General features: G+C 39.5%; 3 long non-coding RNA genes across 3 annotated transcripts in view; 2 read left to right on the forward strand and 1 right to left on the reverse strand.

Annotated features, from left to right (window-relative positions):
- The window catches only part of LOC117955364, a 4,091-nt gene extending 2,883 nt beyond the window's left edge, over positions 1-1,208 (reverse strand). The window contains exon 1 of the long non-coding RNA XR_004659027.1: positions 1,196-1,208. This is a non-coding gene — a long non-coding RNA (uncharacterized LOC117955364). The remainder of the gene's footprint in view (positions 1-1,195) is intronic.
- The window catches only part of LOC117955368, a 12,832-nt gene extending 5,248 nt beyond the window's left edge, over positions 1-7,584 (forward strand). The window contains exon 3 of the long non-coding RNA XR_004659031.1: positions 7,513-7,584. This is a non-coding gene — a long non-coding RNA (uncharacterized LOC117955368). The remainder of the gene's footprint in view (positions 1-7,512) is intronic.
- Positions 7,585-11,031: 3,447 nt separating this feature from the next.
- LOC117955369 overlaps positions 11,032-16,750 on the forward strand; it is a 16,931-nt gene continuing 11,212 nt past the window's right edge. Inside the window, exons 1-2 of the long non-coding RNA XR_004659032.1 lie at positions 11,032-11,108; positions 12,288-12,294. This is a non-coding gene — a long non-coding RNA (uncharacterized LOC117955369). The remainder of the gene's footprint in view (positions 11,109-12,287; positions 12,295-16,750) is intronic.

A 16,750-nucleotide genomic window follows, 5' to 3' on the forward strand; every position in this document is an offset into this window, starting at 1 on the left:
CCCCCCCCCCCTCCCCCCATGATAGACCACCACGCCAACCCTGTCTCCTGACAGCAGAGGGGCTGGAAAAACAAGCTGAAATATGTCAGTCAATGGCAGAAAGAAATCATTCACTACGACACCTTAAAAGACAAAAAAACACCTATATAAGAATAGGAATAAATACAAATGTTGTGCATCGTCATGTTTTCTGTATTGAATTTAATTTCCAAACATGACACTCTACCTTTTAAAAGTAAGGAGTAATGTCCTGGCTCCTTTGTGTAGCCCCAGTTGGCGTTGTGCTGGAAACTGCTCTCTGGGCATCGGGTCAGCTGGCTCCGTCACTAGGCCTACATTTATGGCGCCCTGTTTTCCTGCGCAATGTTGGGCAGAACCCCACAGGCTAAAACAATGTTGCAGACTTTTTCTGGCGGGTATAGTAGAGCCCCCTCCCTCCCTCCCTCCACCATGGCCCCTGTGTGTAGGCTACGTGTGCACTTGCTCGGCTCATAGAGGTCTTCTAATAGAGCGAGATCTTCCAATATCAATAAGTGATCAACTGATGACTTGTCCTTCTCCTGTCACATGCTGCACCGCAAACCCACACTGACTCAAAAACTCATGTACACGAGTGCAGACCAGACGTGAGATTTATTCGCAGCCTAATCTAACGTTCAAATTGATAAATGCCTTGCTTTGCATAGGAATCGGCGTACGCCAGTTCTACACCTATTTTAGGTTGTACGCACATTTCATAAATGAGGGCCATTGTGTTTATTCATTCCTTTGTGTGTTTTTTCTTGGTTTTATGTTAATTTGTTTTATGTTTTTTTGTGTGTTATGTTACCCATGTTCATATTTTCTGTGTGAATGTTTATGATTCAGTTTCCTGTTTTACTTTGTGGAGTCTGTTTTTCCTGTTTCAGTTCCTGCCTTGTTTTTTCCCGTCTCTGTGATTGGCCTGATGTGTTCCACCTGTTCCTCCGCCCTCAGGTGACCTGTCCCTCATTAGTAACCTCCTTATCTGGTGTATTTAGTCCCTGTGCTTTCAATGCATTCCCTGCTTTTCTCTGTGTCTCATTGGTTCCAGGTGGTTTTGAGTTTCCCAGTGTGCTTTGAAATTTGTTTGAATCATCCATTGATCTTGTTTTTGGATTTACCTGCCTGCCTCAGGACACATTTTTGGTGTAAGCCTTTTTTTATTTCATTAAACCTAAACTGGCTTAATGCCTCCTCGCCTCCCCTCGGCACTTTTGGGTCCAAGCATGCAAATCCTCAGATGTGACTGTTATTTCCTGAAAAGAAAAAGTGAGTTTCTTAATAATGACATGACATGATACATCAAGACTGGGTTAGGTTAAGAATATATCAGGCAGCCAATATCTTCTCATGTATCAGAATCAGCTCAAGCATTGCTCTGCCTTCTGTTTTTTCTAGAAAATGAGACGCACACATTATATGTTTAATGTTGGCGGTAGATGATTCCACAGTACACGTCGATACCGCCAACCCGTTCTCACTCCAAACTCACAAAATACGGATGCTTGGCCAGTGGCTGTTAAGTGTGAAACTATGTTGAACCCAAATGCAGACAATGCAGAGACATTGACAGTTTAACAGGTGTATTCCAATGTTATTCCAATTCCAAGTAGGGAATGCAACAGGGAAACGCCAAGTCCAAATCCTATAGCAATCCGGGGTACAGAGTGTGCGTGGTACTGTGTTTCCGAGGGTCCGTGTCAAGAAATCCAGAGATCCAGTTTGGTGAGCAGGAGTCAGGTTCACAGACCCGTGGCAGAAAGAATGACCAGAGCAAGCCAAAATCACAAAAAACTAGTACAAACAGGTAGAGTCAGCAGCGAGACTAACGCGGTCGCCTTGACTATGATCTGAAAAAGATTGGTAGGTTGACCGGCTATTTGAAGCAGGTTATTAGTGATGAGCAGAAGCTGGAACCCTGACTCCTGCACACCAGGCTTTACTCCTGCAATTAAGGACAGACAGGGGAGGGGCAGAGCAGAGACAGCTACCAGCAGCAGGCCCAACAGTGGCTCTCAGCATCAGATACGACACAAAAAGCACCCTTCATTGTATATATGGAATGCAATGGGCAGAGCAGCAGCGCAACCATAGTGCTTTAAGATGACATAGTATTAAAAGTGACGACCGTAGCGAGAAGTATAGACCAAAATGCTGCATTAGGAGGTTGGTTGGGGTGGTGGGTCAAACAACACAGGACTTTCAGCCAGGAGACTGTGGATTGTGTCCTCTGTGTCACTGAATTGTACATTTCATAACCCCATTCCCGATCTTTTCCTAAACCTAACTGTCTGTCCCTGTGCCGCTTGTCAGTTAGTACATCTGCCCATTGACAAGCAAAGAAAACAGTGTACACCCTCCCACAGCTGCAATGGCTGCAGCTGATTGGACGAACAAGTCACGTGGGGCTGGCTGCTCCGAATATCAAAACCGACCATGATGGTAAGGCTCGGTTGGAATACAATATCATACTTTCTGAAAATGGTTCACCAAAATGTGTTTCCGAAAACATTTTAAGCCAGAAGGCTAAGCAGTTGCTTATACTGTCTTCAATTCAGATCAACAGGTCAAATTAAAATTCAGATAAATCTGATTTTCGCCAGCTGTTGAAAGGCGACGAGCCGAGTCAGCCACACATTGTTTGCATAAAGTTGGCTGAATTCAACTATGCAAATGAGGAGTGGGCGACTCAATGCGGGGAAATGACGCTGACAATGGAAACACACCATAAAGGAGACTTTTAGCGTAAATAACAAATGCCACAGACAAATATCCAGGTGTCATTTGTGTTACCTCACAATTAGTATGTTAAATGATTTTAAAGAGAAGGTGGCTCTACCCAAGATGTACAATTGAAACATTTGTAAGCTTTTTCTGTCAAAACCAAAAAAGGAACAAAGTACGGGTGAAATAGTGCCATGGAGTGGTTTCCTGCCTCTTTCTGTTTTTTGCTTTCCTCGGAACTCTAACAGGAGATGACACACTTGCTGCCAACTGAACTAAAGAACCTAAAGAGAAATCCACCCTCAGATCATGTAAGTGCAACATTTTTAATCTAAAAAGAAGTTATAACTGTTTGATACTGGGGCCTGACACTTTGGTATGACCTCTGCCTTTGATGTTTGTCACAATCAACCTGCAGCTGCACTGGAAATATCTTCATGCTCAACTTCTGTGTTTGGTTTCCTTAAACCGTGAACAGATACTGGAGCCATAGTTATTAAGAAACCTAAACACTACAACTTTAGCTCCTCATACTTGATTTCATTCCTTACATAATGTCTTTAATCATGTGTTTTAAAGCACTTTTGAGTGTACATTGATTAGTGTGCTTTGCAAATTCATTGAAAATGTTAATTACACATAATTTGTTATGAGTGAAACATAACAGGCGAAGGTAATAAATTACATTTTCTCTCGTTACTGGGGAAAAATTATTTATTTGTTTAGCAGTTTACAGTAACCAGCAGGTATCCAAAGTGCTTCACATCAGAAACCAAGAATACAACACATATTATACAACATATCATACAGTAAGAATAAAACATGTGTACATTGTGTACTTTTAACAAACTAGTCATTTTACCTAAGTATTTGTAGCAGTTGTTAGAATACAGCGCTGAACAAGTGCTGATTTCAGCTAATTCATGCAAAATGCTGAAATGTCATGGTGGATGTGACGAAGTGGGTGATGCACTCACCACATGCCCCTTGTGCTTATGTGCATTATTGTCAATACTTATTTTACACATTGCTCTTTTTACATAGTATTTATTTAATTAATAGTTTTTTCTTCATACTCACCTTTGTCCTTTTGTTTGGTCCATTTAGCAGAAATGTTTGCGCAGGAGCCCAGTAGCATGGCGTATTTATGGTAATGATGATGCCATCACTGACATCATCAGACAGAACCAAACCATGGGGGTTTTCTGTGTGTACTGTACATAATTAGTATGTGTTTTGTTAAGGCATTTGAGGGGTATTTGATAGGAATTAAGCCCCTCATAGTTTTAGTTATTGTGTAAATGAGTGCAAACTTTGTCTAGCTTTCTCCAGATTTATGTAATTTAGAAATATCCGGTAGACCCACTGCTGAAAGATATTCGTGGAGTCCAGTACTGGCATTTTTCTGCTTAGGGAGAGTAGTCTCACATTAGGCTTGATTGAGAAGAGCAGAATCAATCACCGGCGATCGACATCCGTTGCATGCTGGTTCGATTAGTTTCCAACTGTATCCCAACTTGCTCTGATATCATAAACACACGGACAAACAAATGGGTAACGATAATCTTACGAGATCAAGGCAGGTTTGAGACGCAGGCAGCGCAGTCACAGACTGCCACACCCAGGCGGGGAAATGCCGGCCTCTCAGCTGATTTAACAGCTGATTGGTTCAGAATGACTCAAAATGATGACGTTTTATTTAGTCTTTTTATTGTTTTTGAATCAGAGGAAATTGAATTGCCATTTGTATGATTTAAAGGCTTATTCTGTACAGAACATGTTTTGTGTGGCTGATGGTGACGTTAACAAATCGGAGGCTTAATCTGTTCAGATCACAATCACATACAGTCTGTTGTTTATTGACATCAGCAACAGATCACATGTTTAGCATTTTAACTGCTATTGTATCCTAATAAAAACAAATGGACACTGTGTATAAGCTGATATACAGTATGTGTCTGATAACATTTTTTAAAATCAGAATCGGCCCTAACAGGATGTAAGTGTTTCTTTGACTTCCTGTTCAGCATGAAGGCTGCTGGAATCGTCTGGAAACTGTCTAACTTTACCGCAGCTTGTTGCTACCTGCTCTGGTCTACTTCACAGGCAAGGCGCATTTTTCTCCTATTGCCAAACCCTGCTCCACAGAGCTGCGGAGGAGGATCTGGCTGGTCAACACAGCATTCTGGGATGGGAGAAAAACATGCTCAGGGGGTATAGCACAAATGTATTTATATCCGTAAATTTATAAATCCAGGATAACCGGTAAAGCGAGGCTTTGCCTTGTCCAGTCTTTGCATCCTGGCTTAGTGCGTTAAGGTTGAGCCATAATTTAGTCATTCGGACAGATGGCCATTAACGGTTTCCTTTAACAGAGTGCAAGGTCTGTCACAAATTTACTGATGCTAAAATGGAGAATACGCATTGCGTATACTTTACAGAGTGAGCTGCAGCTTCTTGTGGAATCATGACAAAGTGAAACGCAATATTTGTAAAAAAAAAAAAAGACAAAATAAAACCTCTGCTATAATGAAAAGAGTATTCATCAATTATTCTTCCCCCACCACAAAATATGAGGTCAAAAACACTTAAGATGTCCTGTTGTTACATGTATGTACTGTAGCCTCAACTATCTAGATACTGGTCCAGTGAACTAAGACTATAATTAGGGAGGATTGTGCATTTATAAAAAATCTATAATAATTGTTCAATCCTCCCATTTTATAGACCCAGTTCACTGGAGAGAACTCACATTGTGTGCTAAGAATGCCAAATGAAATGCACATGGAAAAAGAACACAGATGATCCTTTGTTAAAGAATATTAAAAGAAATATATCAACTAAAACAATTAAAAGTGTATTTTTCCTTGACCAGTCTGCCATTGAACCATTAACACGTGTATAGCACTATGTGTATTGTCCTTCATAAATGACCCCATTTGAAAATAATAGTCACAACTTTAAAAATAACAGTGCTTAACTGAACAGCAACATGTACTGGTTGTATTTTAATGGAGGCTAATAAAATTAAGGTAAAAACCACTAATGAGTGAAGAAAAGGAGTCCGGATTAATAAATCCTGGCCGTTAGCCTAGTCGGGAGCAGGCTAGCTGCACAGAATAAATCCCCATAATAATTTAGGTGCCTCTGCTTTTCTGCAACAACCAAGTCAAGGTTTTATTCAGGATAACTGAAATATCCCAAGTTAATCCGTTATTGTGTTTTTTTTACAATAGCCCTCTGGTTTATTGACATTTCTTTAAACCAATCACAATCGTCACGGGCGGTGCCAAGCGCTGAGCAAAGCCACGGCGCCTCTTCAAATTAGCCTCGGAAAGGAACTTGTGTACGTTCAGAAGTTGTTTTAGTCGTGTAACATAAAACTCCAATTGGACAGATAGTCTACTTAGCTGTCTGGATTTACCCTGCAGAGATCTGAGGAGCAGTTAACCATAGTCCATTTATACCTTGTAAACCTATTTGACAAATAGCTCTGGGTGTTAAAAGACATTACTCTGTGCTTTGTATAGATCATGATCCTCCGAGTTGTGTGGTGTGCAAAAGAAATGAGGAGGAACGCAATCAGCTCAAAAGTGCTTTCAAATTAAAGCAAGTCCCCACAGATGGGATCAGGGTGTACAATTTGACCCCTGAACCCATAATAATGTTCTGGAATCCCCGCTGTAATCGACTACAAAGCCTTGACAGGTTGTTGGATCAGTTTGGCTCTCCTAGTGAGTCACCACAAGGGCTCTTCCCTTAATGAAATCTCTCAGCTTTCTTATTGATTTGCCTCAGGTACTTTGTAGTTGTGTGCAAAACAGGGCTTATTTGATTTTGTTGTAAACACAACACTGTTAAAAAAAAGAAGCATTGGTGTTTGTTCCTTCACATTGCACTTTCTATAACGTTCAAGTGTAACTCTGCACAGATTAAAAGGAAAAGTTACAACAGAAGTGTGTTGGTGGTGCATTCATGGGCTCCTCTGATTATCCCATATCCTGAGTTTGGAAGTCATTTCTTTTGACTTTGTGTGTTCTTGAACTTGAAGTCGTGATGTGGAAACAACATGGACGCTACAGACTAGAAGTGTTGTGTGTCATTGCTCAGAGTCCTTAAACTGCACGCTTGATATCATGGTTTATGCAAATGAATACCTTTCGAACTAATTTCGATGACTCTCCGTGGACATCAACTGACGGCTACAACATACATTACACATTACATTAAGAAAAAAATCATATGCAATACATAACTTATTCAAAAGTTTCTTACCATTAACCCAACATTATTTTTCATCCGTCATGTTTCCAATGGTGGAATGTAACTTTTAAGTACTTTTACTACAGTACTATACTTAAACAAAATTTGTGAGGTACTTTTCTTGGGTCTTTTCTTTTCATGGCACTTTCTGCTTCTACTCCGCTACATTTAAGAAAGAAATATTGTACTTCTACATTATTCTGACAGCTTTAGTTACTAGTTACCCTACAAATTGAGATTTCTGCACACAAAACGTATAATGTTTATAAAAGATGTTTTATTATAAATGAAACTACCCAACAATATAACGGCCTACATGTCCAGCTGAAACTTCAAAAGCATCAAACACTTAGTTTTGAGCTGTTTTTCTGCATTGAATACATTTACCTTTAACACTGTAAGTACATTGTGCCAATGATACTTAATTTTACTGATACTAAATAGTTTTGCTTAAGTAGCATGTTCAATGGAGGACTTTTACTTCTAACAGTGTGTCTCTAACAGAGTATTTTTAGAGTGTGGTATTAGCACTTATACTTAAGTTAAGGATCTAAATACTTCTTCCACCCCTGCATATTTCTGCATAATATGACATCAACTTAATAAGTTTTGTACCAAGGTTTTTGTTGACTTTTGGAGTTATTGTTCCAACAAGATGGGGCGGTTACGGGAATGTTTCCAGTCAAGAAATCTTTCTTTGATAATTCCAAAACCACATGAATGCAGCATGGAATCTGAAGGATTTATCAATAAGGCCAAGCCTTTATCTGCAGAGTGGGATCCCTCCAGGATGTTGAACGCTAATGCTCTGAATTGGATTTTCATCATCTTTAGTCAACAAAACGCTTGTGTTAAATCGTAGATTTTAATGTTATTTTATTGACGCGTGCGAGTAGGGCTGCATTGAAAGTGTCTGATGTTTTGAAACCCATGATCTTTTTTTATTCATTCCCCTGACAACTTTATTCCTATTTATTGCCTTACTGGGAACTTTGGTGTGCTTGTTTTTTGATTTTGCCCTTTAGTCCTCAGCGTTGTCCGTGCACACAGAGCGGCGGGCAAAAAAAAGATGTTTGCTTAAATTAGACTGACAGTGATGTTTCTTTCAGTGGAGAAAATCTCATCTAATCTTTATCCTTTTTGAGATCATGATTGAGACACAAAAAATGTTTAAGACTGCAGTTTTACCCGTATACTGAACTAAAACAGCATGCGTTATTTTCCAGTCAATGATCATTTCTATATTTTTATGCTCCAGTTTGATCACAAACAATGCAGAATTAATTATTCCCAGTGCCCGTTGGCCTCCTGTAATGCTGCTCTCTCCAGAACCATTATACCCCCAAATAACTTACAGAACGCCCTCATATCACTGAATATGAAACTCACTGTGTACTTCTATTCCAGAGGAAAACATGGTTCTACTACATTTTCCTGAAAGAAGAAATGTTACTTGTTATATTGGAAAAACAAATTTAACTTGACAAAATATCATAATTGAAATATGAGGCATTATTAGTCATGAAACTATCAAGCATTAAATTAGAGTTGAAAGCTCTCTCTTGCACAGACATTAAGTAAATTGAAATACATTGTTCTGATAATAACCATGGAATGGAATAGGTAAGCAATTATCTGGGGCCTCGTCCACCAATGGGCCTTGTGATTTTTTAAATTTACTTTTGAAATACATCTACAGATTTGGTGTGTCGCCTATTTTCTTCCAGTGTAGACATCACATCTCCAGGTAGTAATAGATGTTTCTTCGTGTTGTTTTTATTTTTTTATTATTTTCAAATTTGCGCTTTCTAGTTTAATTCAGTTTGTCTTAAGGCCATGGACACCCACACAGATGTTTTCAGTTATTTTGACTGATTTGACCTCTTCCCAAGACTGTGTGGGTGTGACTGTATTTATTGACATCTACCTGAGTCTCTTGTTAACTCTGTTAGACGTGTTAGGACAACTTTGTCATTCTTATTGGAAAAGATTTGTGACCTAATAAATTTCCATCAAAGCTCCGGCCAACCTTAGACCTACGCAGCGATCCAATGAGCCATAATAATTGAAATTACCTGAGTGGGTGTTCAGAGGCTGATATATTAAAAGCTGTCCAAACTGCCCCAAATTCAAAACGCCAAGTTCCTTGGATACCCAGCACTACACCATGACCACCTGCCAAGTGTGAAGTAGATCGGATCAAAAGATTTCAAGATATTCGAAGGACAATTGGACATATACTCACACACTTAAGCAGACAACAAACAGTCGCAGTGACGATTCAGAGCATCACCAAGTCTCGTCTTTACACTCAGGTTGCAAAGTTTGACACCAGTGTGCTTGTTTAGAGACAGACACCTACACCTCTGCTCACCAACCATATCTGGCAACCCACTCTATGACCGGAGACATGTCAGTGCTAGGCGAGTAGATAAACTGTTACTCTTCAAAAAAAATAGTCCCAGCATCTAATTCTTCCTGAAACCGCAAACTGTTGTGAATCATTGTATGTTTACGTACTGATTAAAACACACAGGACACAATCTTTGTGAGTTAAAATTAATACTACTACCACAAAAAAAACTATTTATTTCATAGGAAAGGGCCCGCTGAAACTATGGAAATAATTCCATCTTTTCACACATATAATGGTTGTGGAAAAATTGTGACACGGACATGGGAGCCTGACAGTTGGCGGCTGTACTTTTGAGAAGCTGGCTGTTGCCTTTGGAGGGGGCTCCAGCAAATGTGCCCTGTTTTCCACATGTATCGCCTGAGCTGACTTTGTGATCAAAATGATAGTAAATGAGGTGTGCCAGGGGCGAAGCAGGTTGAATGTATTACTTGCTGCATTTAGAGTGGGCATAGAGAATGATTGAGAAAAGAGATAAAAAGCTACCAGGCCACTATTTCCATTAGCATGCTCTCGGTGCTGGTTCACCTCTTCCCACAAAAGTACATATTGGTGGCTCAAAAAAGGTAGTAGAAGTTACAAAAGGACATCAAATGCTGATTTGCATATCAGTATCTTTGCAAGCGGCCCATGAACTTTGGAGAGGAAGTGGCTACACATGAGGCTATGTGACCATTATACATTATGGATTACACAAGTAGACAATCAGAGTCCTTGCAAATTCATCTGTTACAGTTGTCCTCTGGGGTCAGAACAGTTAGGCTGGAGTAGTGTCGCAGACCTCAGATTATAGATTTAAATAGGTTTTGGTAATTTGGTATATAGCCCATTAATTTGACACTGTTTACCATTTGAAACAAAATATCAGTGTAAATGACAAAGTCCTTAAGGTTGACCATGCGATTGTACCCGACCAGAGGAGTCCTGTGTCAAAATTGGCATGGTGCATATTTGTATATAAATCAGTTTTACTATATTTCCATGAGCCTGCATCTTATTTTAACCCTCTAGCAAGTTATAATGGCCTTGGATAGACGTTTACATTTTTCTTTGATTGGAGTTGGAGAGATAAAGTTCCCATGTAGTCTGCAAGGTCACTAAAAAAATCAAACATAACAAGTTGTAAAGTGGTCAGCATCATTGTGGAATGTGGCATTACGTTTTTTCAAATGGAGTTACAGTACATCTTTGAAGCTCTACCTTTACACTGAGAACAATAAGTCAGCCCTAATGCAGTTTTACATGAGTTGCAAATCTGTGTATTCAAATCCATTAACCACTACAAACCTGTTTTGGCAAAAATAGTAGTAGCTATATTGAAGATATTTAGTGTGAAAACCCTGTTGTGAGGATCTTGCAATGGGATGTTCATGAGTCACAGCTGGAGCTAGCTTTGGAGTCATTTTGACACTTCTTGCTCAGTTCTAATTTTTAATTAAGGTTTTGTATTTTAAGTATTTCAAATAAGAATCTCACGTTTATCACCTAATGTTTCGCTTCCATCGTTGGTGACAAATACATTCTGAGGTGTGTCTGCACTTAACTTCACAAACATCTGTGTTATCTGTCAATCAACTCAGGTCTTCAACAAAAGCAAGAATTACAAATCTTGCCAGTGCCTGACGTTTGCTTGCACATAATATTCCAGTTTTTTCCCTTATTCTAAAAAAGACAATATTCTGACTAAGTTTGGCTAATGAAAGTGAATATTCCACTAATATTTTCGCTTACATGTAGCTGTGCAAAATACGATTTTTTTCAAAGTTTTCCAGCGGTGGTGGTCTCGTTTGACAGTGTGAATACAGTGTCCCTCTTCCATTCTTATAACCAGCTTCTTGAAAAGGTCGGCGTAGCTATTTTGGGGGACTTACTGGAATTGTTGTGTCTTTGTAAATTATAGCGTGTGGTCTAGACCTACTCCATTTGTAATGTGTCTTAAAATGACTCTTGTTGTGATTTCATACTATAAATAAAGTTGATTTGAAATAAAGTTTATTTGATTGGTTTGTCCTTCTGCATCAGGTCTGCAGCTTTTCCAAACTGTTGCCTGTTGGTTTGTGTATAGCAACCATAGCAACGCACAGAGCAGGGCTGTTGTACTTGGGATGCTTTTCTGTTGTCTCTGAGTCGTCTTGGACTGGTTAGTATTTGGACTCAGACTTCTCTCACTGGGACTCTTTCTTGACTTAGACTTGGACCTCTTTGGACTCGGTCTTGACTAGTCCTGGACTTGGACTTGTCTTGGACTCGACTAGGCTGACTACAGCCCTGGCACAGAGCAGACCAGTAAAAACCATGATTGAGATGCATAGTCTGAATGCGTGTATACATGACCAAAGAACACTTCTAAAACACAAATCATTTTCCACATGTCTTAATCTTAACTTGCTATATTTGTTAAAAAACGGCTTATTCTAAATAGCTGTCCGGATTATGCTGTTTACATGACCTGTATCAAATTCAGGAATAGTGTCATATTTGTATTAATAATGAAATATATATTTATATATATAGAAACATGGACATTTATGTTTACAAATAAGAATAACTTTCATTTTATAAACTGTGACAATGCTTACAGAGGACAGTTTGAGTAATAATTGTACTTTATTATCTTTGTTTTCTCTTTCAAAAAACTTTGGATAACCTGGGTGTTATCATCCAAATGTTAGTCTATATCAACCATGTTTCATTTACGGGTTTGTTCAGGTGCCGCCCGAAATTCTGCCGGATGTCCCTCATTTCAGCCGGATGCACATGATTTTCCGTTTGGTTTGTGATGGAATTTTAAACTCTGGTTGATTTCTGAGGACTATGGTTAACTGGTCCTCAGATCTCTGCAGGGTAAATCCAGACAGCTAGCTAGACTATCTGTCCTATCTGAGTTTTCTGTTGACGTATAAAACAACCTTGGAACGTACACATGTTCCACCAAAACGAAGCTATTTTGCCGCAGCACCATTGCTCCATCCGGCGCTTAGCATCGCCCAACATACTGTTAAAGCCCTTGGAAATTGTAAAGGAACTGAGAGGTTGCAGACTAATACGCATTTGTAAATTAGTCCAGCGTTGCCAGGCTACAGTTACTAGTAACCATTCCTGTGAACAGTTGTTTTCTCCTGCAGCTTTACAGGAACTTTGTCAAGTTTGAAAAAAACACTACAGCTGATGATGTCATTAGGATTATCACAATCTGGGTTTGCTGGGCTCAGGGTTTAAATGAAATGTTACCCTCTTCTGCGTGTGTGTGTGTGTGTGTCCATTGTGTATGTCTTCTCTAATCCAGATGGCTTTACATTACACATGCTCGATATTAGTGTGTGCAGAGCTTGTTAGACGCTTGTTTATGTGGTTGCGTTCTCTCCTCTCCACCCTCCTCCTCTTGTTAGTTTCTGCAGACTCTGGAGCTGCTGCGAGCTGCCTCCCTTGGGGCTTAGCCAGATTGAGTCAGGCGGACGGTTATCTAGGAAGTGCACAGCTTTGTCATAATTGCCCCCCTCATGAGCTCACCACTGCTGTTATTTCACATGCTAAACCCTATTAACTGCAGCATATGTTACCATGCCTTGCCTTTATTGTGCAACTTTGAACACTGGTGCCAATTAGCTGGGTTTGCTCTGGCCTCTCCTGGTGACGGCATTAAGAGTGTGTCCTTGGAACTATGGCTCATTAATTCATTTGTTTATCCAAGAATAATTTCCAGATTTACTATGAGCAAAAAGTTAGTTTTGTGTGACCTTGTCCAAATTATTTTGAGAAGGGTAGGATCCCTATAACTACATTGAACCTCCAGTGTTTATTAATGATGGGATGAATTTTTTGGTCATCCTGGATGTACAGTTAAATTCATAATAAAATAAGGCTTAATTGGTTCTGAGGTACTATCATTTCTAAAGGTTATCTCTATAAATATAATAATATTATCTAATAAGGGACATTTTCAATGTTAAAATGTCAAAGAGTAATATTTAATCATGGAAAGAAAAATGCACACCTATGTGAGCTGGTGGCTCATAGATGTCATGGTAAGCAAGGAGAAGCTACATAGTCGTAACTCTGATGCAATATTTTATGTATCAATGTTTTCGCACAAATTGCCTCTTTCGAAAAAGGCGATGAGAGGCACTTCTTTCCTTTAACTCTTGCTTCTGAAGAAGGCACAACGTAGGGACAGGTCAATCCATAAAAAACCCCAAAAAGGATTGCATTACTTAATTTTAGTTAATTAGAATGTCAATAAAAAGACATTTTATATCAGATGTTCCAATTTGACTGCCATCGTAAAAGTGGTGAATATTCATGGCATATAGTTTATTTGTATCTTTATAACTGAGGATGCATTTCAGATTGTGTAATTCATTTGAAAGCCCAACAATGGACAAGATTTGGAAATTAGCTACAGCTATAAAGTCTATGTAGAACACAGATTTTCTTTTTTAAAAGCTAGAATGCAATCCTGATAATTGCATTGTTGCTATCCAATAACAATGAAATGCATTTATTTGATACTAAATATCTGTGACTGTCTCAACACCGCAAATGGTTATGTCACCCTCACCCACACTATGGAAATATAGCCCTATAACATCCAGATTGTTAGATTACTAAAGGGGATAACTGTCTGAGAAGTGAAGGAGAACATGAATTTGACAAATGACACCACAAGTTGTCTCCTTATGTGGAACGGGGCATGTTAACCTCTTCTGCCTCGATTGAATCGCACAGCCCTATGCAAGGTCCTCTGGGAGCATGTGTCCTCCTTTGGCATGCTGTGCAGTCCTTGGCTGACATACTGATACTTTCTTGTCATTGATCATACTGTACGCTGGAAGCAGGGCATTGCTTCGGTTTCATCATGCTTGCTGCTGACTGCACTGGCTAACCTATCTAAGGTCATTATACAGTACACTGGAGTCGAGACTGGGCACAACTATACCTCAGGAGGACTTGCTTTCCATTTTCAAACATAGAAACTTCTGGACTGACTTTTTTTTCTTGTTACCATCTTTCTTGCGAGCTGCAAGTAAGATGGCTGTAGCATATGGCAGTAGGTTTCCACATACTGTTTGTCAGAGTCATTTGAAATGATATCCCAGTAATGTTATCCAAACCGAGTAGTGAAAAACAAATGAATTAGAATTGAATTACAAAAACGGGAGTCGAGCCTGGTCGTTGGAATGGGGTAATCCTCCTGACTGTCATCAGTCACTAGTTGACAGAGTCTTGATGCGCAGCACCAATTCTTGGCACCAAGATTACATTGTGTTTCTGGTTTGGCATCCCCGCACATCTCTACTGGAGCACTGCATATTCACTGTAAGATGTGATTTTTATGTTGCTGACTGATTTAATTTGTTTTGAAATGCCCTATACCTTTATAATATTGGTAAAATTACTGATGGTTTTTTTTTAAACGACATTGAATCTTTGTCCTGTAATTTTGCAGCAGTCATTCTTATCTCTATGAAGTTGCCACATGCTCTGCAATGTGTAACTTCCATGCAAGTGAAGATGTACAGAGGTACTAATTGATGGGGTAGACTGAAATGCAAAAACCCAGAAAAGACAGCTTGGAAAAAAAGGAGAAAGCCTCTCACTACAAAGCAAAACTTTTTGTCTACTGTCTTTCCAATTTACTCCAGGCCAGAACGGACCTAGAACAAAACAGATTAAAGTACTTTAACCCAACCCAACATGGCATAGAAACATGGGGAAAAAGGGATTCTGAATAAGCTTTGCACATCCAGTGCTAGCCAGCATAGCTAATTTTTCCAAGTTCCTCCCTTATTTTAATCCTGTCTCTCACTGTGGTACCTTGTCATTTCTTTCCTTAATCTCCTCAGGAATAGTTCTTACCATTGTATAATAAGTGACTTTGCTACAGTACTTTCGAGTTTCCATGGTGTTCTTCCGCAGCACTCATTTGAGGAATGATGTAGTCTACCAGAAATATCTAAGGGATGTCTCCAGATGGATAATGGTCTTTCACTTCTTTAGTCTCGGGACTGACGTATGTGCTGTTCCCGTGGGACTACATCAAATACCAAACATACCGTAACTTGTTTAACTGTTTAAGGGTAGTATTTCATACTTTGTCGCTAAGAAAATGAAAAATGCTCTCTAGGTTTTTCACTATTTTTTTAAAGCCTAAAGACTGTTCTTGCTAAAAAAATTGCTTCTTGGATTAAGTATGTGACGTACCATAAGTGGCTGGGGTCATTTATTTCAGGGGGGTGCTACGCCAAAAGAACAAAAGTATCACCTGTGCTGGTAATAACACTGAAATTAGCATCTCTCTCAGCATGGCCTTGAGTACTAGGGGTGCGGAGGGTGCTGCAACACCCCCTAGCAAAAGGAAAAACAACTACAGCCATATTAAAGAAACAAAACAAAAAACATTTACTTTTATTAAAATGATTATTAATATAAACCTAATCCCTTCCATTAGAAATTAAATGTAATACTTTTACAATTTGGTAAGTAAGAGAAAAACACAATTTATTAAAATTGATGTGCCGATTTTGCCAAGAGTGCGTGCCTCTGACGCTGATGAGTCAAGAGAGTTGTGGGAACTTTCCCGGCGGGTCAACAGTACAGAAGTTTGCTAGCCATGGCACAAAATTGCATTTTCGATTTCTTTATAAATCAACCACAGGCTAAAAAGCCTAAAAGATTGGTGGCAGAAAACTCAGCAACTTTAACTGAAAGAAGTAGCAGCAGTACCTCACCTCCACAGTCCCAGAGCGACCTGCTAACAACAGACGACGAGGGAGCTAATGTTGTTAGCCAAGCTAGCAGCACCTCTCCACCTCCACAGTCCCAGAGCGACCTGCTAGCAAAAGACGACGAGGGAGCTAATGTTGTTAGCCAAGTAGCAGCAGCAGGGCAGCCGCAAAGGGAGCTGAGTACTGCAGCCTCGGGTTCACACTTTTCCTGGTAGATGTTTTGGAGATGAGGATTTTTTTTCGTGTTATAACTCCAGTACAAGGTAAGAATGCTGGTTAATTTTTATGCTGCCGCGGTGAAGTAACTTGGCATCAACTGTTCAGTAACAGTTCAACGGAAAGTTTGAAGGAATTATTGGAGATCATTTTTCACATGTGAAAAGCCTTCTAATTGGAAAACCACAAAGAAGTCGCACCTATATTTAATTATCCTACAGTATTGTTATAAAATGATGAGGCCCTGTTAAGAACTGTTGATACATAGCTAAGGCCCAATATCTGTACACCTTACATTTGCTATTGCGGTGCTACCATAGACCGTATATATATTGATGGACAGAGCATCCGGTTCGGAAAAGTGCAACCACTGCGGAAGTAACTTAAA

Source organism: Etheostoma cragini, chromosome 13 (assembly GCF_013103735.1).
Source record: "Etheostoma cragini isolate CJK2018 chromosome 13, CSU_Ecrag_1.0, whole genome shotgun sequence".
NCBI classification, from domain to species: domain Eukaryota; kingdom Metazoa; phylum Chordata; class Actinopteri; order Perciformes; family Percidae; genus Etheostoma; species Etheostoma cragini.